The sequence below is a fragment of the Malaclemys terrapin genome, chromosome 6 (genome assembly GCF_027887155.1).
Source record: "Malaclemys terrapin pileata isolate rMalTer1 chromosome 6, rMalTer1.hap1, whole genome shotgun sequence".
NCBI classification, from domain to species: Eukaryota; Metazoa; Chordata; order Testudines; family Emydidae; genus Malaclemys; species Malaclemys terrapin.
In genome coordinates, this window is record NC_071510.1 from 62,970,345 (window position 1) to 62,989,672 (window position 19,328).

General features: G+C 40.8%; 1 long non-coding RNA gene across 1 annotated transcript in view; it reads left to right on the top strand.

Moving 5' to 3' along the window:
• The window catches only part of LOC128839685 (uncharacterized), a 117,947-nt gene that overhangs the window by 80,161 nt on the left and 18,458 nt on the right, over nt 1–19,328 (top strand). Inside the window, exon 2 of the long non-coding RNA XR_008445502.1 lies at nt 119–196. This is a non-coding gene — a long non-coding RNA (uncharacterized LOC128839685). The remainder of the gene's footprint in view (nt 1–118; nt 197–19,328) is intronic.

Below are 19,328 nucleotides of genomic sequence, written 5' to 3' on the forward strand. Positions count from 1 at the left end.
TGATCAGCATAGCTCCATGCCCCGGCGTGCCGTCCTCCTCCCTCTCTCCAAGTTGAAATATGCCCCCACAATCCCTTCCTGTAGATAGCAAGTTTCTATTTCTGTTTTCTCTTTCTAGGTGGATGACTGAAGCAGCAGAGAACCTTGGTGTCTGAAGAATGGCTAGTGTTGCTTTAGTGGAGGGAGAGCATTGCGGGTAAATTGTTTTTCAGCAACCTTGTCTTTTTTTTTTAAAAATAGCTCATAGGTGCAATTTAATTGCATGATTGTGGCATAATAGATGGGTAAAGGCAAAAAGAGTTCTCAAGCACCAGGGTCACAGAGAAGGATTTCAGCACCTCCACCTTGTCCATCAGTCCTTTATCCCTGCACCCATTGAGATGGTAAGGCGCAAAGCAATGCGAGATAGGGGTGCATAAATACCAACTGATGTTTGCCATTTGTGACAAAATGTGCCTTTTACTGGGTTAAGCTATAACGTTACTAGCGCAAGAAATTTAGAAACAAAAGTTTGGACCAAGGAATGAATATATAACTTCCACAATAGGCTCATATGGTTGGAGTTCCACAGCAGGAAATTATGAGCGTGTACAAGGGAACCACAATGTCCAACAGCATTACCCAGCAGAACATACCCATTTTTATGATCCGTTCTTCCAAGGATTTGCCAGAACCAGTCATGCTTTTTCATCCCACTTTAGAGTCTCAAGCTCAGTATTGTGTTTTAGGAATTCTCTGAACCTTTTACACTATTATTGGCTTTATCCTGGATGTGCGGAGTACTCTGGCTTGGATCCAGCAAAGCACTTAATTAGCTTTTAAGCACTTTAGTACTGTTGAAAGCTAATTGTGTGCTTAAGTGCTTTGCTGGATTGAGGCCAGATTGCTCAGTACCATGCAGGATTGAGCCCTATTAGAGTAAAGAAACAACGCATTTCTTGGACACATTTGAGTTGACCAGGCATCTACTTGTAACTAACTACATCTTTGCCAGGAGCATAGTGGGTTTCTTTACAGGACATTATAATATGTATTGGACCTAAGGCTAAGGCAGGATAGGTCCATTTTCATATAATCATTTCATTTGTTATGCTCATAATTTTACTTGCATAAAGTGGCAGTGTCAACTTTACAAGGATTTTTGTTTTCCCCAGAAGAACTTTACAAAGGTTGTAGTTATGGGTTGATCTCTCTCGCTTTTGATCCTGCTTTACCAGTTGGGATGAAAGGAATTTGCACTTCGAGGAAAGGAAAGCAAGAGCTAACAATTTACAGATTGTACACTCAGAAACAGATCTTTTCCCATTTGCCACTCACCAACATCTGTGTGAAACTATCATTGTTTGTTCTCTCTTTGCATTGCCAAACATTTTTAGTTGGCAGTGGGTGGGAGGAGGAAGAGAGAAAAACTAAACAAAAAAACCCCCCAATAATAGCCTGCCTATTATTTGAAGGAAAAATAAATCTTATTTTTCCCCCAAGTGATCCATGTGGCATCGCTCACTCCTATGTGTTCTCCATGTTATCCTACGGGAGATGAGTCAGAAGCTGAAAACAATGTTTTGTAAAGGTACACCCCTGTAGAAAGCTCAAGTAAACAGGCTTTGTACAGTGAATTAAAATAGAAACTTGGCACTGAGGTAGACAATTCTGCTGCAGCCCATCTACTACAGTTGCCCCCTAACCTGCAGCATTTGTTTTCTAGTGGATGTAATTCATGGACCCACTGGCCACTGCTCCGTCACTTCCTTGACCTGCCCCCCCCCCCCCCCCACACACACACACCCCCTCTCCTCTGTGCAATGCCAGTGTGGAGCTTGACAACACAGAGATAGATTCTACATCACTTTATGCAGTATTTTCTGTGTCTAGCTCCCCTCTGTTAGTGGAACCATTGCAATCTACTGCATTCTGGCCTTTCTGCAGTCACAGAGAGGCCAAAAGGATGTCATCCCCATAGAAAAGAAACTGCAGCAATGTATGAGTTCTATAGATCTTCGTCATAATAAAACCAAGGTTTTTCAATGTTGTGAGCTCATTTGATATTCCAGTGAAACAACAGGTATATTCTGCAGTCACTTAACATTTCTGCGGGACATGGTGCAGGGTAACATGAATATATATTGCAGCTAATGACATTCAGCTTTAAATCAAACAGTTCTAGCTGTGTTTCAGCAAAGCATGCTTAAAGCTAAGCATGTGCATGAATGCTGACTGAATATATGCTTATTTTAGCTTGGGCTGCCATTAGTTTGATCAATTACTATTCAGTTTCCTGTTAAAGCAGTTCAACAGTACATGTGTTCCTTCTTGCAGCCACACCTAGCAATGATTTACAAATGCTCCAAACACTTTGATATGGCATAGGTCATTGCAGAAAAGGTCAGCACTCATCATCCAGTTTCTGTCACTCAGCATTCGCACTCCGTTTCTTTGCTCTCACTGCACTGGGAAAGCTGAGCAGTACTACCTGAATCTCTCTTCCTACATGAAAATAATGCTTCTTATATTTGTATCTCCACAGGGAAATGGGTTTGTATTAAAATAATTCCCTAACTACAAAACTTTCCAAAAAATGAGAAGCATAGATATCTTACCAACTCAATGCACCCAGAATAATCACAAAGGCAAAATGGATAAAGTTAAAGAGCTTAGCAATTAATTCTTAATTACTGTGGATAATAAGGCCATTTATTTATTAAGGATTATAGTTGTATTAGCATTGTATTATTCATTCGAAGGTCAGAAAAATCTGCTTTTCATATCACTTTGGGACTATAAGCACTGCAAAAAAAGTTACCTTGTTTAGTCTCAAAACTAATGTCAGCATTAATTCATGACATTTTATAGGTCCATTCAGGCCTTAGTTTTTTCATACATAGCTGTGATCTTCATAGAATATTAGGGTTGGAAGGGACCTCAGAAGGTCATCTAGTCCAAACCCCTGCTCAAAGCAGGACCAATCCCCAGATGTTTTTGCCCCAGATCCCTAAGTGGCCCCCTCAAGGATTGAACTCACAACCTGGGAATTTAGCAGGCCAATGCTCAAGCCATTGAGCTATCTGTCCTCCCCAAGGTAAGGGTGTGTGCAGGGTGGGGTGTGTGTGTGGATATTTTCTTTGCTTTATATTGCAATAAAATTTAACCCCTTGCAATCCCTCAGTTCTTCTAATTGAGAAATACTGTCTTAGATGTTTGGTAAAGGGGATCACTTGAATTTTTTGTGTCTAAGTCATTTGTTCGAATCCAGCCCAGGACTATAGTGATAGAAAGTTGTTAGTTACTGACATTTACTTGCAGTATGTGAAGTGAGTTGGTGGTCTCAGTCCAGTTTGCTAGTGGACAGGTGTCCACCCCACATACTGGTTGTAGTTAAAATTTATCTCTTGTGGGGGGAGGAGCTGATATTCCTTTTAGTATGAGAGTTTCAGTCCAAATTTGGTGGGTCTGGATGAGGGTGCTTCAACAGAGGGACTTCTTTAGGCCAGCCACATAAAAACATATGGCCCAACTCAGTTAAGTGGTCAAATATTAAAATACTTTCCTGGTTAGTACTGTCTTTATGAACAAATAGAACAGTACAAGGTAAGATTTCTCTGGCATCTCAAATACACGTACAAAGCTACCTCCCTCCACTCCCTCACCTTTTCCAGAGCACAGCAGCTCAAGCTCTAAACTTCTCCCTTACCCCATCAGCCAACCTGTCTGGTAGGTTTATGTGATGACACTCTTATTCCCATTATCTCAAAAATGAAATGTTAATAGCAACAGCCATCTTTAAAAGCTCTCCTGTACCATTGTCTGGTTATGTAGACTCTGTCCTAAGACCCTACGCTACCAGCACTCCCAGCTATCTTCGAGACACCACTGACTTCCTGAGGAAACTACAATCCATCGGTGATCTTCCAGAAAACACCATCCTGGCCACTATGGACGTAGAAGCCCTCTACACCAATATTCCACACAAAGATGGACTACAAGCTATCAGGAACAGTATCCCTGATAATGTCACAGCTAACCTGGTGGCTGAACTTTGTGATTTTGTCCTCACCCACAACTATTTCACATTTGGGGACAATATATACCTTCAAGTCAGCGGCACTGCTATGGGTACCCGCATGGCCCCACAATATGCCAACATTTTTATGGCTGACTTAGAACAATGCTTCCTTAGCTCTCGTCCCCTAACGCCCCTACTCTACTTGCGCTACATTGATGACATCTTCATCATCTGGACCCATGGAAAAGAAGCCCTTGAGGAATTTCACCATGATTTTAATAATTTCCATCCCACCATCAACCTCAGCCTAGATCAATCCACACAAGCGGTCCATTTCCTGGACACTACTGTGCTAATAAGCGATGGTCACATCAATACCACCCTATACCGGAAACCTACTGACCGCTACACTTACCTACATGCCTCCAGCTTCCATCCAGGACACACCACACGATCCATTGTCTACAGCCAAGCTCTAAGATATAACCGCATTTGCTCCAATCCCTCGGATAGAGACAAGCACCTACAAGATCTCTATCAAGCATTCTTAAAACTACAATACCCACCTGCTGAAGTGAAAAAACAGATTGACAGAGCCAGACGAGTACCCAGAAGTCACCTCCTACAAGACAGGCCCAACAAAGAAAATAACAGAACACCACTAGCTGTCACCTTCAGCCCCCAACTAAAACCTCTCCAGCGCATCATCAGAGATCTACAACCTATCCTGAAAGATGATCCTTTACTCTCACAGATCTTGGGAGACAGACCTGTCCTCGCTTACAGACAACCCCCCAACCTAAAGCAAATACTCACCAGCAACCACACATCACTGAACAAAACCACTAACCCAGGAACCTATCCTTGTAACAAACCCCGATGCCAACTCTGTCCACATATCTATTCAAGTGACATCATCATAGGACCTAATCACATCAGCCATACCATCAGGGGCTCGTTCACCTGCACATCTACCAATGTGATATATGCCATCATGTGCCAGCAATGCCCCTCAGCCATGTACATTGGCCAAACCGGACAGTCTCTACGCAAAAGAATTAATGGACACAAATCTGACATCAGGAATCAAAATACTCAAAAACCAGTGGGAGAACACTTTAACCTGTCTGGTCATTCAGTGACAGACCTGCGGGTGGCTATATTACAACAGAAAAACTTCAAAAACAGACTCCAAAGAGAGACTGCAGAGCTAGAATTGATATGCAAACTAGACACAATCAACTCCGGTTTGAATAAGGACTGGGAATGGCTGAGCCATTACAAACGTTGACTCTATCTCCCCTTGTAAGTACTCTCACACTTCTTATCACACTGTCTGTACTCGGCTAGCTTGATTATCACTTCAAAAGTTTTTTTTTTTCTCTTAATTAATTGGCCTCTCAGAGTTGGTAAGACAACTCCCACCTGTTTATGCTCTCTGTATGTGTGTATATATATCTCCTCATTATATGTTCCATTCTATATGCATCCGAAGAAGTGGGCTGTAGTCCACGAAAGCTTATGCTCTAATAAATTTGTTAGTCTCTAAGGTGCCACAAGTACTCCTGTTCTTCTTTTTATTGGGTAGACAGATATTGTGCCTCTTATTGGAATGGAAGCAGAGAGCTCCTCAACAGTTAGCATCTCACAAGAAACAGTGGAGCAATTAATTGTTTCCTGGGAGGTTTTACAGGGTATCCATCTTAATCTTCCCATCTCATTACCAAGGGCTAGCTACATCACTTCTCCCCTCCCCTCTTTTCATTGTTCCTTCTTTTTTTTTGCTATCCTCTTATTTAATCTTCAGGTACCCACCTAACATGCCTACCCTACCTCCAGATTCCAAAAAGAAAATGGATAGGGTCAGTAAGAGTAGTTCTCAACTGTTTGCTGTCAGACTGGGAGGGCCTGTCTAGTGGGATCCTGCAGGGGTTAGTCCTGTGTCCAGTACTAGTCAATATTTTCATTAATGACTTGGATAATGGAGTGGAGAGTATGCTCGTAAAATTTGTGGAGGAGGGGTTCAAGCAGTTTGGAGGACTGGATTAGAATTCAAAATGACCTTGATAAATTAAAGATTTGGTTTGAAATCAACAAGATGAAATTCAGTGAAGAAAAGTGCAAAGTACTGCACCTAGGAAGGAAAAATGGAAAGCTCAACTACAAAATAGGAAATAACAGCGTAGGTGGTAGTACTGCTGAAGAGGATCTGGAGGTTATAGTAGATCACAAATTGAATGAGAGTCCACAATGGGATGCAGGTGCAAAAAAGGTTAATATAATTCTGAGGTGTATTAACAGGAATGTTGCACGTAATAGGAGGTAATTGTTCCACTCTACCTGGTTCTGGTGAGGCCTTGGCTGAAGTTCTGTGTACTACACTTAAGGAGAGATGTGGATAAATTGCTGAGGATCTGGAGGAGAGGAGCAACAAACAACAAGTACAAGATAAAAGGTTTAGAAAACCTGACCTATGGGGATAGGTTAAAAAAACCTGGGCATATTCAGCCTTGAGAAAAGATGACTAAGGGGGACCCAATAATAGTCTTCAAATATGTTAGGGGCTGTTATAAAGAGGATGGTGATCAATTGTTCTCCATACCTACTGCAGGTAGGACAAGAAGTAATAAAATTAATCTGTAGCAGGGAGATTTAGATTAGATATTAGGAAAAGCTTTGTAACTATAAGGTTAGTTAAATTCTAGAATAAACTTCAAAGGGCGGCTATGGAATTCCCGTCATTGGAGGTTTTTAACAACAGGCAGACAACCTGTCAGGGATAATCTGTCAGGGATAGTCTGAGTAGATTTAGACTGTCAGGGATAGTTTAAGTTTACTTGGTTCTGACTCAGTGCAGGGGGCTGGCCTTTATGACCTCTTGAAATCTCTTCCAGCCCTACATTTCTATGATTCTAGCTATAATGACCAAAATTCTCCCATTAGTGAGGTCCATTATTTGTTTCTCAAACACATCAATGGAAGTCAATCTGTTGTAGGTAGATATTTGTAATTGGGAATCACTTGTATTTAAGGGCAAATCTTGCCCCCTCTCTGAGGCTAGCAGAGGTGCCTCTGGTATGGTTCTATTGAAGCTGGATTTGGAGGTGGTGCAGGGACTACAAAGCCTTATGTTAAGCAAAACACAGCTCCATGGCAGCCCCTACCTGGCAACGTAGAAGGAAGGAACCAAGGGTAGGGCCAGAGAAGAAGCTGCTGCACAGGTTTTACCCATCCCCCCCACCACTCCCCTGCCATATTGGAAGCATGCTTGGTCTATAAAGGCTAATTCAGCCATTAAGCTAAAGTAGCTCCTGCTGAGAACCTGTAGAGCTGATCCATGCCCTGGAAGAGAGATTCATCCCTAGCACAATACTCAAATGCCCAATTCAGTATTTGGCTAGGTCCTTGGATTTGCCCATTAGGAGTCATATGTAAAATGATACAAATTTTGAGCCTGATCCAAAGCCCATTGAAGTCAGTGGAAAGACTCCACTGGACTTTGGATTGTGCCCTAATAATCTAACGAAACAGCAATTTGTTCCTGTGAGATCCCGTTGTCCACAATTTAGCAGGACATATGAAACCAGACAGGTTGAATTCTGCTGAAGTTTGTGTTATCTATTTGAACAGCTACACAGCTGACAACCTCAAATTTAGAAACTTCTTTCTTTTAGTACAGTCTCAAAGCAAACCACTGCCCTTACTTACATGAGCTACAAAAATGGGGGCGAGCAAGTGAAGGCTGGTGACTTAATAAAGAATCCAGTAGCCTTCCTGCAAGTGTAGGGCAGCCTAGGAGAATACTCTCTGGCATGCATCATACTGCTGCTTAGAAAGGGAACAATGTGCACCCCCTGTCTAGTACGTGTAGCCACCATAGGTATAGGTAGACCAAAGGTGTAACCATACACCCAAACTGAAAGGCCATAGACCCTAGAAGCCATGGAGTATCAATGAGTATGCTAGATCGCCCTTCTCCTGGTATCCTACCATTCAAGAACCCTGCTATTACATGGGTATGTTGGGAAGGAAACAGGGAATAAGCTCCATACCATCTTCCTCCACCCTGCAAATGTAATCATGCGGCATAGAGAACTATTAGGTCCATAATTGAGTACAAGTTTCATTTATCCATTGGTTTAATATGCATCAATGTTGGGGTAATAAAGATAACATTTAGCCTTTGCAGATCTCAAAGCACTTCACAAAGCTTTTGCAACAGTATGTGAAGTAACACATTAAGACAAATCAAGTGACAATTCTTTCCCCTACCAGGGTCAATGTGGATCCACTTCTCCTGCCTGTAAGCAGCTGAAGTCATCAAGAGTCATATCAAAGACACTTTCGAATTTTATATTTGCAATCTGTTTCCTTTTTTGTTTTATTAGCATTTTCTCTGCTACATATTAATTATTGCAGACCTCTGCCAACGCGTGTGGTTAATATCCAGCTGCAGACTGTTTCAAAAGGAAATGTCAAAGATTAAATTCAAATGAAGGATGACATTTCAGAGTCTGCATATTCCATGAATAATTGCTCTTCTCTACTTTCTGGAAACTTTAATGATAAAAAAAATACTATATTAAAAGAAAAATCGCAAAGGTAGATTTATAATCTTTTGATATAAGATATCTAGACCCCCGAATCGTCTTTCCAGAGGCAAAACACTCTTGAAAACAAAACTTGGAAACAAATTCAACTCTTTCAAAGATCTACAAGCTTCACTTACAAAATACTGACAGGTGACTGCACTTGATCAGAAAAAAACAAACACAATCACCACTATCCCGCCCCGCCCCCCCAGGCTTTGTACCGTACTTGGCCCTCTGGTTTTTCTGTCTGAGTGTGTAGGCAGGATGTAGATAAGCACTTCTGCTTTTCATGAGCCCTATTCAGCAATATGTCTAAGCTTGTATAAGAAAGTCTAGAGAAACTCGTAGTGTATTGTATTCTTTCTTCCAGTCCCCTCAGTAGGCAAGTTATGGCAGCTTAGGCTCTCTCCAGATTCCCTCTAAATCACAGGATAAAATTCAAAGATAGTGGATAATTTTGATCTACAATATCTTAGACCCTCTCCTCCCATTTACCTCTTGGAGCTTCTTACAATTACTTTTAATTGCAGTATTATCTATCGGCCCCATTGTCCTAGGCACTGCACAAACATGTAGCAAAAAGACTTGCTGCCCCAGAGAGTTAAAATGTCGGGTTTATGAAAATGGGTGCAGAACAGACAAACAGGGTTGGCTGGGGAGGAGAAGCTAACAGTAAAACAAACACACTTTTTCTTTCAGTGTCCTCAGGAGTGTCAGTTGGTGCAACATATACTTCAGTGAGCCAGAAGAAACTAGCTTAGGTATAAGTAGCACACTAGGGCGGCTTGTCTTCACAGGGAAATTGACTAGAGTAGCTATAGTGGAATAATTATGGTTATAACTGTTTCACATGTTGACAAGTCCTAAGAGAGTTTAACTGAGCATAAGTTATACTTCACCTCTGAATTTGACTTTAAGACATGGCCAGTATTTTTGGTCAAAAATATTGTAAACCATAATATGAATCCCTGGTTTAGTGTTTATAGCCAATATCTGTGAAGTTGGTTAGACAACTTACAAAGTGGCCTTATTAGTAGAGGTGTTGAAAATCCATAGTTCTCATTGGTAGTTGTGGGTGCTCAGTACCACCGAAAAGTGAAGCCACTTATTGCCTATGATGGATTTAGGAACCTAAGTTTAAGACACCCAAGTTTTGTGTCCACCATGTGCCTCATTTTGGTTGTTGAAACTAAAACAGGCATCCTACTTATTTGTCTAGCACCCTTATGGAGAAGTCCTACAGAATTTAATAGTTTAATATTTTTTTAAATGCTACAGAATTCAATAGAGAATCATAGCAATTCTGTAAGATTGTTCAGAAAGCCTCTAAAAAATTTATTGTACTTATCCTAATAAAGAGCATTCAAATATTTCATAGGTCCTACCTAAGACCCTAAGGTTTATGTGAAATGGCCTCATTCATGTCCAAATATAATTTTGCTTAAGTGATTTGCTTGGAACACTTCAAGAACTTTGGTAATGAGAAACGGGCCTCATTTCACCATCCAAGTTTTGTTGTGAGGCTTTCAGTCCCCACTTTAGATTTAAATGAAATCAATTTGAAATAATAGTATTTCATGTCTTTTTATTTATTTTCTATTCTCTGTGTTTCCTTTTGCTGTTTGGATCATTTTAATAGCTTCTGCTTTTTATTAAGTGATTGAACTTTCTCAGACTACCTATTTTTAGAAGCAATAAAAGAACTCCAATAGAGCAGAACGTGGTTAAATCACAATAAATCACTGGGCACCTTTAAAAGATGTGTCCCAAGGACTTGAATAAAGGCTATTACATTTTGGTATTTTATCAAAGAATGCATTAGACTGTACAGTGTACTGTACATATCCATCCATCACCTGGCATGTTCAAGTCCCCAGTCTTGCAAACATCTTAAGCAAATGTGTAACTTTATTCATACGAGTAGTTCTATTATGGGACATTTCACATTAATGGCACTACTCACAAAAGATACAAACATCCATCTATGTTTGGAGGACTAGGCCCTAAAGGTCCATCCTGAAGCAAGATGACCACTGAAGTCAATGGGACTTTTGCCTGAGTAAGGAATCAAAGCTAGACTGTGCCTTCAGCTTATGTGCCAGGTGGGTGAGTAGAACAGGGCTTAAGCCTCCACTCAGCACCTCCGCATGTGGACAACATAGACCTGTCCATATCATGGCTCCTGGCTGAGTAGGAAAGAGAAGAGCTCCCTTCCCTCCTACAGCTCCCACCAGTGGGCAGGAGAGGAGTGGATCATTGGCTCCTACACATCCGGGCAGTGGAGCTAGTTGGATGCTGTGTCCTGTTAAAGGGCTGTGGTGGGTTATTTCTACCCCAAACAGAAGAGGGTGAGGAATTGCACCTCAGTGGGGTGTCTCAGGGTCTTATATATATATATAAGAATGATGCCTCTGTTTTAGGGCCCAAACCTGAATACTTTACTAAGGGCTAGATTGTGCCTTTTAAACACAACCCTGAGACACCCCACTAAAATTCTTCTAGGTAGATGTTCCAAGCTAGAGCTGTATCGCTTAGCATTAGAGAAAGAGGAGGAAAACAAAGGGGAGAGAGATGGGAACTGGATATCAGCCAATGTGATACCATAGGTTAAAACACAACATTTCCTTGTTGGGGTCAGATACAATGTCTAAATTCCTACGTTTGAGCAATAATATGGTATGAAATAGAAGAAGAAAAATTAATATATATATATATATATAAGAATTTTGCAGATACGGCATATCTGTTTTCTGATAGAGTTACTGCATAACATGCATGTGTCTATTATAGCAAAGCAAGAACTGAGCTGAATCAGATATCAAAAGTAGGTGCAGTTTTCCATTTCTGCTTCACCAGCAAGCCAGCTAAGTGGCTCACTCTCAAAAAAAGTATTCAAATTAATTGGAGAAATACAAAACAGAAAAAAATAGGGATGTACTGACCTTTTCATAATAAAAATAAAAACAGAAAACTCTGCAGCATGTCATTCTGTGCACATTCTCCAGAGTCAAGCATTTGTACTGCTACTCCAATCAGTGAAATAAATGTGCACCTAACATATAATATAAAAAATGGCCAATTCTTAACCTCAATGGGATTTTGCCTAAGGGCAGAGTGAACACCAAATCAGGACCTCAGGATTTGTCCCATGCTGTTCAAATGTCAGATATAATGTATTCAATGGATAGCACCGAATTATAATCAGAAACCCCTGATTTATAATTAGGAGACATCAAACAATTCTTTAAAAGGGGCTGTTTGTACTTTCTGCTTTCATTTGTCTTGTCTCCATCTACAAAAACACACTCTCTCTTTTCTCTTACCACATGGAGAGCCTTTGAATTCTGACCTGCATAAAAGAAAGCAGCAAAGGCTGTAGATGTTGCATATCAGATGGTACGTTAATTTGCTGTGTCACTTCCAAACATTTTGCTCCCAGCTTTGTTTAGTTTCCCTCTGGAACCTGGCAAGTTGCAGGTTAGTTATCAAGTTACATTTTCATAACAAAATGTTATTATTTACATTTTTAGTCCTTATCACCCTTAAGGATCCAAAAGAACTTCGCAAATTGCATATACATAGAATCATACTACTGAAATACACCTCCATCTGGGTTGGAACACCTCTGCATTGGAACACGTTAGCCATTCTGTAACAGCAGCATATTTTAGAAAAATTAGGGGAAAATACCTATTACAACCTCTAAGGAATTATGCATGAAAATGTAGCACACATTATGCATACTTGCATATGGATCTTTGGCTATCTGTGGGGGAGGGGCTCCCTGGACACCCCTCCCCCCAGGTCCCCCTGTCTATTGTTTACCTTTTCTTCCCCCCCCCCAGTTGGAAGCCCTTGAGGAAGCTCTCTTAGGGCAACCACCCATGGGCAGAGGGTTGGCTACTTCACTTCCCTTGCAAGAGAGGAGGATCTATCTGGAAAGAGGACCAGTTTCTCATGCATCCCCTGGATGTTCAGCTCTAAGAGTTTAGTGTCCTGTAGTCTATTGCCCCATTGCGGAGTTTACCTTCTACCCCTCTTCCTGGGGCACATTGTTATCAGCCAGGGCAGCTTCGGGAGCAGTGTCTCCTCCTCCGAGAGGTGTCACAGCTGTCTCCTCCTCAGCTGATCTACCTCTGTTAACAGAAGCATCTGCTGGGGCAGCCTTTTTCCTGTTGACCACCCCTTCCTGTGGTAAATTCCCCACTTTTAAGCTCCGCCTCCTCCAGGCCAAACAAGCCTTGCAGGTGCATCTCATTAGTGAGGAAAAGGACCAGAGGAGCTCATTAATCTCCACCATATCTGAGTGAGGGCATGTCTCTTCACAGTCCCTTTTTTTTAAAAATTGGGCCTTTTATACTGAATTGGGTGACTCCACCAAAACATTTAAAAAGGAGAGAGCTCATCTTGTTGTAAAATTAATTAATAAACCATTCAAATGCAGTATTAGAACCTAAATAGATTAGGTGAAGTAGATGGGGTGAGATGGAGGATACTAGGAGGATACGGTCACGCTGTCTGGAGTGGCTCATGACTATGAGTGCCAACCTCAGGGCAGACTGTCAAAAAGCAGGGTAGACACCCCAAACCGGTTGTAAGTTCTATAATTAGATTTCACCAACCCAGTAACAAGTGTGAACTCCTGAAGCACTATAACAATCTTACCATGGAGTCACAGACAATTCCCTTGGGCTCCCAGTCTGTCTTGCCACCCAGGCAAGCTGGACTTAGTGATAAATGGTCACTTACACCAAAGATCACAAAATATTCAGGTTGCTCCCAGTCCCAAAGGACCAGTCACTTACCCCAGCTCAATTTGTCATGCAGATCTCACACCAAAGACAACACTTGTAGCCAATCCCATTGTAAACTATTTAAGGATTATTAACTAGGCAAAAGAAATGAGAGGGAGTTATTTACAGATTAAAACAGGCAACATATGTGTACAAATGAGTTAGTCTGTGGTTCCAAAAGGTGACAGATGTAGTAACCTATCCACTGAATGTCTTTCAGGGCTAACCCAGGTTGCCCCTGGGGATCTCTACTTTTGTTTCCTAGCTGCAGCCAACATGAGAGTTCAAACAGCAAAGAAATGAAAAAATCTTAACGTCAGCTATCTTTATTTCCCTCTTCCAGAAATCAAACTGAAGGGATGTGTCCTTCTGCATGTAGCCTGTGTAGGGGCATTTAGTAAATTCTGTGTATTGTGATGCTTCACAATGGCCCACTTAGTCTTGATAATCCCCCTTGATGGACTGGGGGAACCTCTCCTCCTGTCTGAGTTCAAAGCAGGCATTTTTACAATTATAAAACAAAACTTTCATATTACCATAGCAGGGGTTCCCAAACTTGGTTCATAGCTTGTTCAGGGTAAGCCCCTGGCGGGCTGCGGGACGCCTTGTTTACCTGAGCGTCCGGAGGTACGGCCGCTCGCAGCTCCCAGTGGCTGCAGTTCGCCATTCCCGGCCAATGAGAGCTGCGGGAAGATGCATACAATATTTCTTGGGGTCATGTTCCTTAGCTTCATATTGAAAACTGGACAAAAAATACTCTCCAGACACAACTGAATGATTTAAAAAGGGCTGGGGCATTTTTTTTTTAAAGAAAAGCTTGCAGACAGTACAAAGAAACAAAAAAATCCAAAATACATACCACAAACAACCACAAGTGCTGGGACAGGTTTACATGTGACCCGGCGTGAAGCAGATTTGTAGAGGGATCCCAGCCCAACTTCTAGCTGTGCACATGTTATTATTTGTACATGTAATTTTCAGCTATATCTCTGACATGTGCAAATAGCCTTCACAAAATCCATTTGGACTGGATTGGTGCACACAATGGATTTTTCACATGGAAATTTGCATATGCACGTGATAATTTTAAAAAAAAGTGTGCCAGCAAATAAATCAAATTTTGAAGCTTTGATCCATTTGCTTGAAAGCTGAACTGACAATATATGTCTGAAAATTTGAAAGCTTCCCATTCTTCCCCCATTTCCCACCCAAACAACAATTTTTAAACAGAACATCAGACAATCTTGGGAGAAAATAACCCAAGTTGCAAGTACTATAGTTTGTCACTGCAGACAAGCCTTTTGCTTTAAAAATATTCCTCTACATTTGCAAGACATTTGTAATGTATTTGTCTTTACAGTAATTACAGTATCTCTCCTGATTCAGCCTGGTGTTACAGAGGTAATTCATTTGTTTTTCCATTTTCATTCTTGTAATTTGCTGCCTCTAAAACATTTTTTAGGAATAGAGAAATTGTTAAGTGTTGAAACTTAATAAAGCATACATTTTCTTGTACTAAAATGTTTTATAGAAAGACAAGAATAAAAAAAGGTTTGTTGTTTATAAAGAACAGTGTATTTGCACAATTTGTATACAAATATGTAAGAAGAAAATAATTGTGTTGTTTTAATTCATTGATGTTCTACTAAGGTTGGTTGTTTCATTGTTTCCCCTCAACCTATTAGCGTTGCATCAAATGAATATTGGTTGATTACAGATTGTCAACTCTGGCTCTTGCTGACACCACCTTACACTAGGCCCATGGAAGTTTGATAGCTGTTCTTTCACCTTTGGTACTGATCTAGTTGAACTGTGTGTTTGCCACCACAGAGGTACCTCCATGATGTTGTTCCTGCTGGTGCTGCATTGCTCTGATTTCCTTTCTCAGTTCTCCTTACTGGAGCAAAATGAGATGACTTAGGCGATGTCTACACTACAGACCTTACAGCGGCACAGCAGCGCTGGTGTAAGGTCTCCTGTGCAGCCACTCTGCCAACGGAAGAGAGCTCTCCTGCTGGCATAATTGAACCACCCCCAACGAGCGGCAGTAGCTATGTCATCAGGAGACTCTCTCCAGCCAACACAGTGCTGTCCACACTGGCGCTTTTGTTGGTGAAACTTATGTCGGTCAAGATGTGCTTTAAATTATGGCTGAGGAGAGAGAGAGGAAGTCAGATTTAATAAGAGTAATGAAACCAGTCTGCTCAAGCAAACAATCAGCAGCATGTCACTAGTACTTTTAAGAGACAGAAGGATCTGAATTGTTTTATAATTACTTCACAGCAGTAATAGCCTTACACCATATGTAGTCCCAGTGACTTCAGTGAGACTAATAATGGTAGGACATTCTATTAAATACACATAAAGGTTGATCTTTGTGTCCTTTCTAATATAACCCACCCCACCCCACGCGCGCACATACACACACACACACACACACACACACACACAAAATCACCACATGCATTTGTCAATGCCCTAAAAGTAATTACCATTCTGATTCTTAGGCTTGATTCTGATATCACTTACATTAGTGTAACTCTACAGACTTCAATGGACTTACTCCTGAGTTACGCCAACAGGTGGGAGATCAGAATCAGGCCACAAATTTGCTGAAACTCCTATATTTGTAAAAGCTTGGGTTATGGAGTAATTTTAACTAAGTCAAGTTTCTGAACTCTATGTAGTCTGAAATGAATCACAAAGAGACCATAATTTGAAGCAAAATAAGCAAACACAGTGAATATAGGCTTCCAAGTTTGTGGGAAACTAGAAAGTTTCATTTGGCCGTCACAAACTGAGCATCAGAAGGAAAGTTACTTCAATTTCTATTTCAGTCATCATACTGCTGTTTGTTCAGTGTCCTTATCAAATTTGGGGCATTACAAATAAAGAGATAGTTCTTGCATTTTGCCCCAGGAGGGGGGAAAAAAGGGAGAACGAGTGTAACATTACAATTTAATCTTAGAGTGATTCACATGGTCAAAGGCTGTACATTTAAAAATTACTTCTTTTTGGACTTGCTGTGGAAGGACCTTTTTATACTTTCAGAAAGCAGTTGCCATTTGCAAGGGTGGGATATGCTTTTCAGTTACTCAGTCATCTTTGTTCTGTACATTTTCCTTTCTGCAAGCTAACAAACAGGCAAGTACATTGTGAAGTACATTACACTATTTTTCTGCTTGCCTGCATAGATGTACGTTAATTCATACCCTTCCTTCTCCTCCTCTAAAGAAATGTCGAAGGACCTTGTCAGCCACTTGGGGCTATTGCTACCTCCTTCCCAATCACAGGGTATTGCATACATACTACTGACTGATTGCAGTATACAAAGAGTTATCTGATCACACAATATTAGTTTCAATCACCATTCTTTTCATCATTACAGCAGAGTGATACTTTTGTAACCATGTACAAAAATATTGAGTGACTCTACAAACAACTCCCATGTGTAAATACTCTGAATTTCAGCTTTTCTTGATGTGACTTTCCACAAAGTACAGACTTGGTCAATTGTTGCCTATATTTAGCCATCTAAATCTTGTTTTATGTTAAGTTTTATTATAAAAACTACCTACTACAGCTATGACACAGTATTATTTCCCAACAAACCCACACATTGGTATTTGCAACTCTTCCTTTGAGACTCTCTTCCATCCAAACAACTCGAATCTTTTCCCCTTCCTCCTAACATTTTGCTACACCATTTCTCCTTGTGACATTGCACTCCATATGATTTTATGAAAATATGCTAATGAGTGTGAATATAATGTAACTGGAATATGCTTCATGCAAAAGGTCTCTTGTAAGATATCATTACAAAGCTTATAATCTACTGAGTGTGGTCATCCTATTTGTATAAATGTATCACTCTTGTATCTGAAACTAGAAATATGAAATATAACTCTGAGGTCCTATTGTCATTATGCAAAGTGTGGGCCATTAATGGTGGTTTGGAATCTTGATGGCTCCCATCAACTAGGACAATTGGTTGTAAATAGCTCTGTTTACTTGCAAACCTTTCTGTGAGTCAGGCCAGGAAGAATGAAGGCTGGGGTCTCACAGGACATGTGACCATGTCACCTGGTACTGGAATCCATCTTAAACCTGGTTCTTTTTCATTTAGAAGGAGGGGTGGGGACCCAGAGAGACAAAAGATTCCCGCCTTGTGCCAAAGCTATATAAGAGGCTGGAACAGAACAAGGAGGTTCCAGTTATGAGAAATCCCCTAGTTACCACCTGAGCTGGAGCGAAAAAGAACTGCACCAGAAGAAAGAATTGGGCCCAGACTAGGAAGGAGTCCAGTCTTTGAAAGAAGCTTATTGGAACATCTCTGAGGGTGAGATTTTATCTGTAATCAATTTCTTACTGTATTAGGCGTGTTTTGTTTTATTTTGCTTGGTAACTTACTTTATTCTGTTTGTTATTACTTGGAACCACTTAAATCCTACTTTTTATATTTATTAAATCACTTTTGCTTATTAATTAACCCAGAGTAAGTAATTAATACCTAGGGGAGCAAACAGCTGTGCATCTCTCTCTATCAGTGTTATAGAGGGCAGACAATTTATGAGTTTACCCTGTATAAGATTTATACAGAGTAAAACGGATTTATTTGGGGTTTGGATCCCTTTGGGAGCTGGGTGTCTGGGTGCTGGAGACAGGAGCACTTCTTAAGCTGTTTTCAGTTAAGTCTGCAGCTTTGGGGCATGTGGTTCAGACCCTGGGTCTGTGTTGGAGCAGACTGGCATGTCTGGCTCAACAAGACAGGGTTCTTGAGGCCCAAACTGGCAGAGAAAATGGGCTCAGAGGTAGTCTCAGCACATCAGGTGACAGGCCCAAGGGGGTTTCTGTGGTCAAACCCATCACACTCCTCTCCAGTGCTAAGCTAAGGGCTTTCAGCCATGCTCTTCAGAAAGATCCTCTATAAACCAGACATTATTTGATCACAAGAACTCCATTGCATTTGTGATTAATGATTGGAGACGCTCAAGAGGTTCAGAAGTTCTGTTCACATAATCATCTGAACTTTTTAATGCTTATCTTCAGCTTAACCAAGTCCCTCTGGTTAAGAGATCAAACTGGTAACCTTACAAAAACAAGCTCTGCTGAGACTTTTACTACAGCCTCAGTTTAGTCAGATTGTTTTTGTACTCTCCAAACAAGTCTGCCATTCTCCAATTATCAAGGGGTAAAATTCAGCAGAATGCAGAAGGCCTATTTGATACAATACACTCCATAGATCTAATTCATGGAAATATTTTATGATTTTCTTAAGTCCATCCCTATTCTGCACAGCATTTAACTTTTAGCATGTGTTTAAGTTCTATATCTTTCAATGGTACTTAAGCCCTTGCAGAATCATAGAATCATAGAACTGGAAGGGACCTCGAGAGGTCATCTAGTCCACTCCCCTGCACTCAAGGCAGGACTAAGTATCATCTAGACCATCCCTGTCAGGTGTTTGTCCAACCTGCTCTTAAAAATCTCCAATGATGGGGATTCCACAACCTCCCTGGGCAATTTATTCCAGTGCTTAACCACTCTGACAGTTAGGAAGTTTTTTCTAATGTCCAACCTTAACCGCCCTTGCTGCAATTTAAGCCCATTGTTTCTTGTCCTATCCTCAGAGATTAAGAACAACAATTTTTCTCCCTCCTCCTTGTAACAACCTTTTATGTACTTGAAACCTGTTATCATGTCCCCTCTCAGTCTTCTCTTCTCCGGACTAAACAAACCCAGTTTTTTCAATCTTCCCTCATAGGTCATGTTTTCTAGACCTTTAATCATTTTTGTTGCTCTTCTCTGGACTTTCTCCAATTTGTCCACATCTTTCCTGAAATGTGGCACCCAGAACTGAACACAATACTTCAGTTGAGGCCTAATCAGTACGGAGTAGAGCAGAAGAATTATCTCTCGTGTTTTGCTTAAAATACTCCTGCT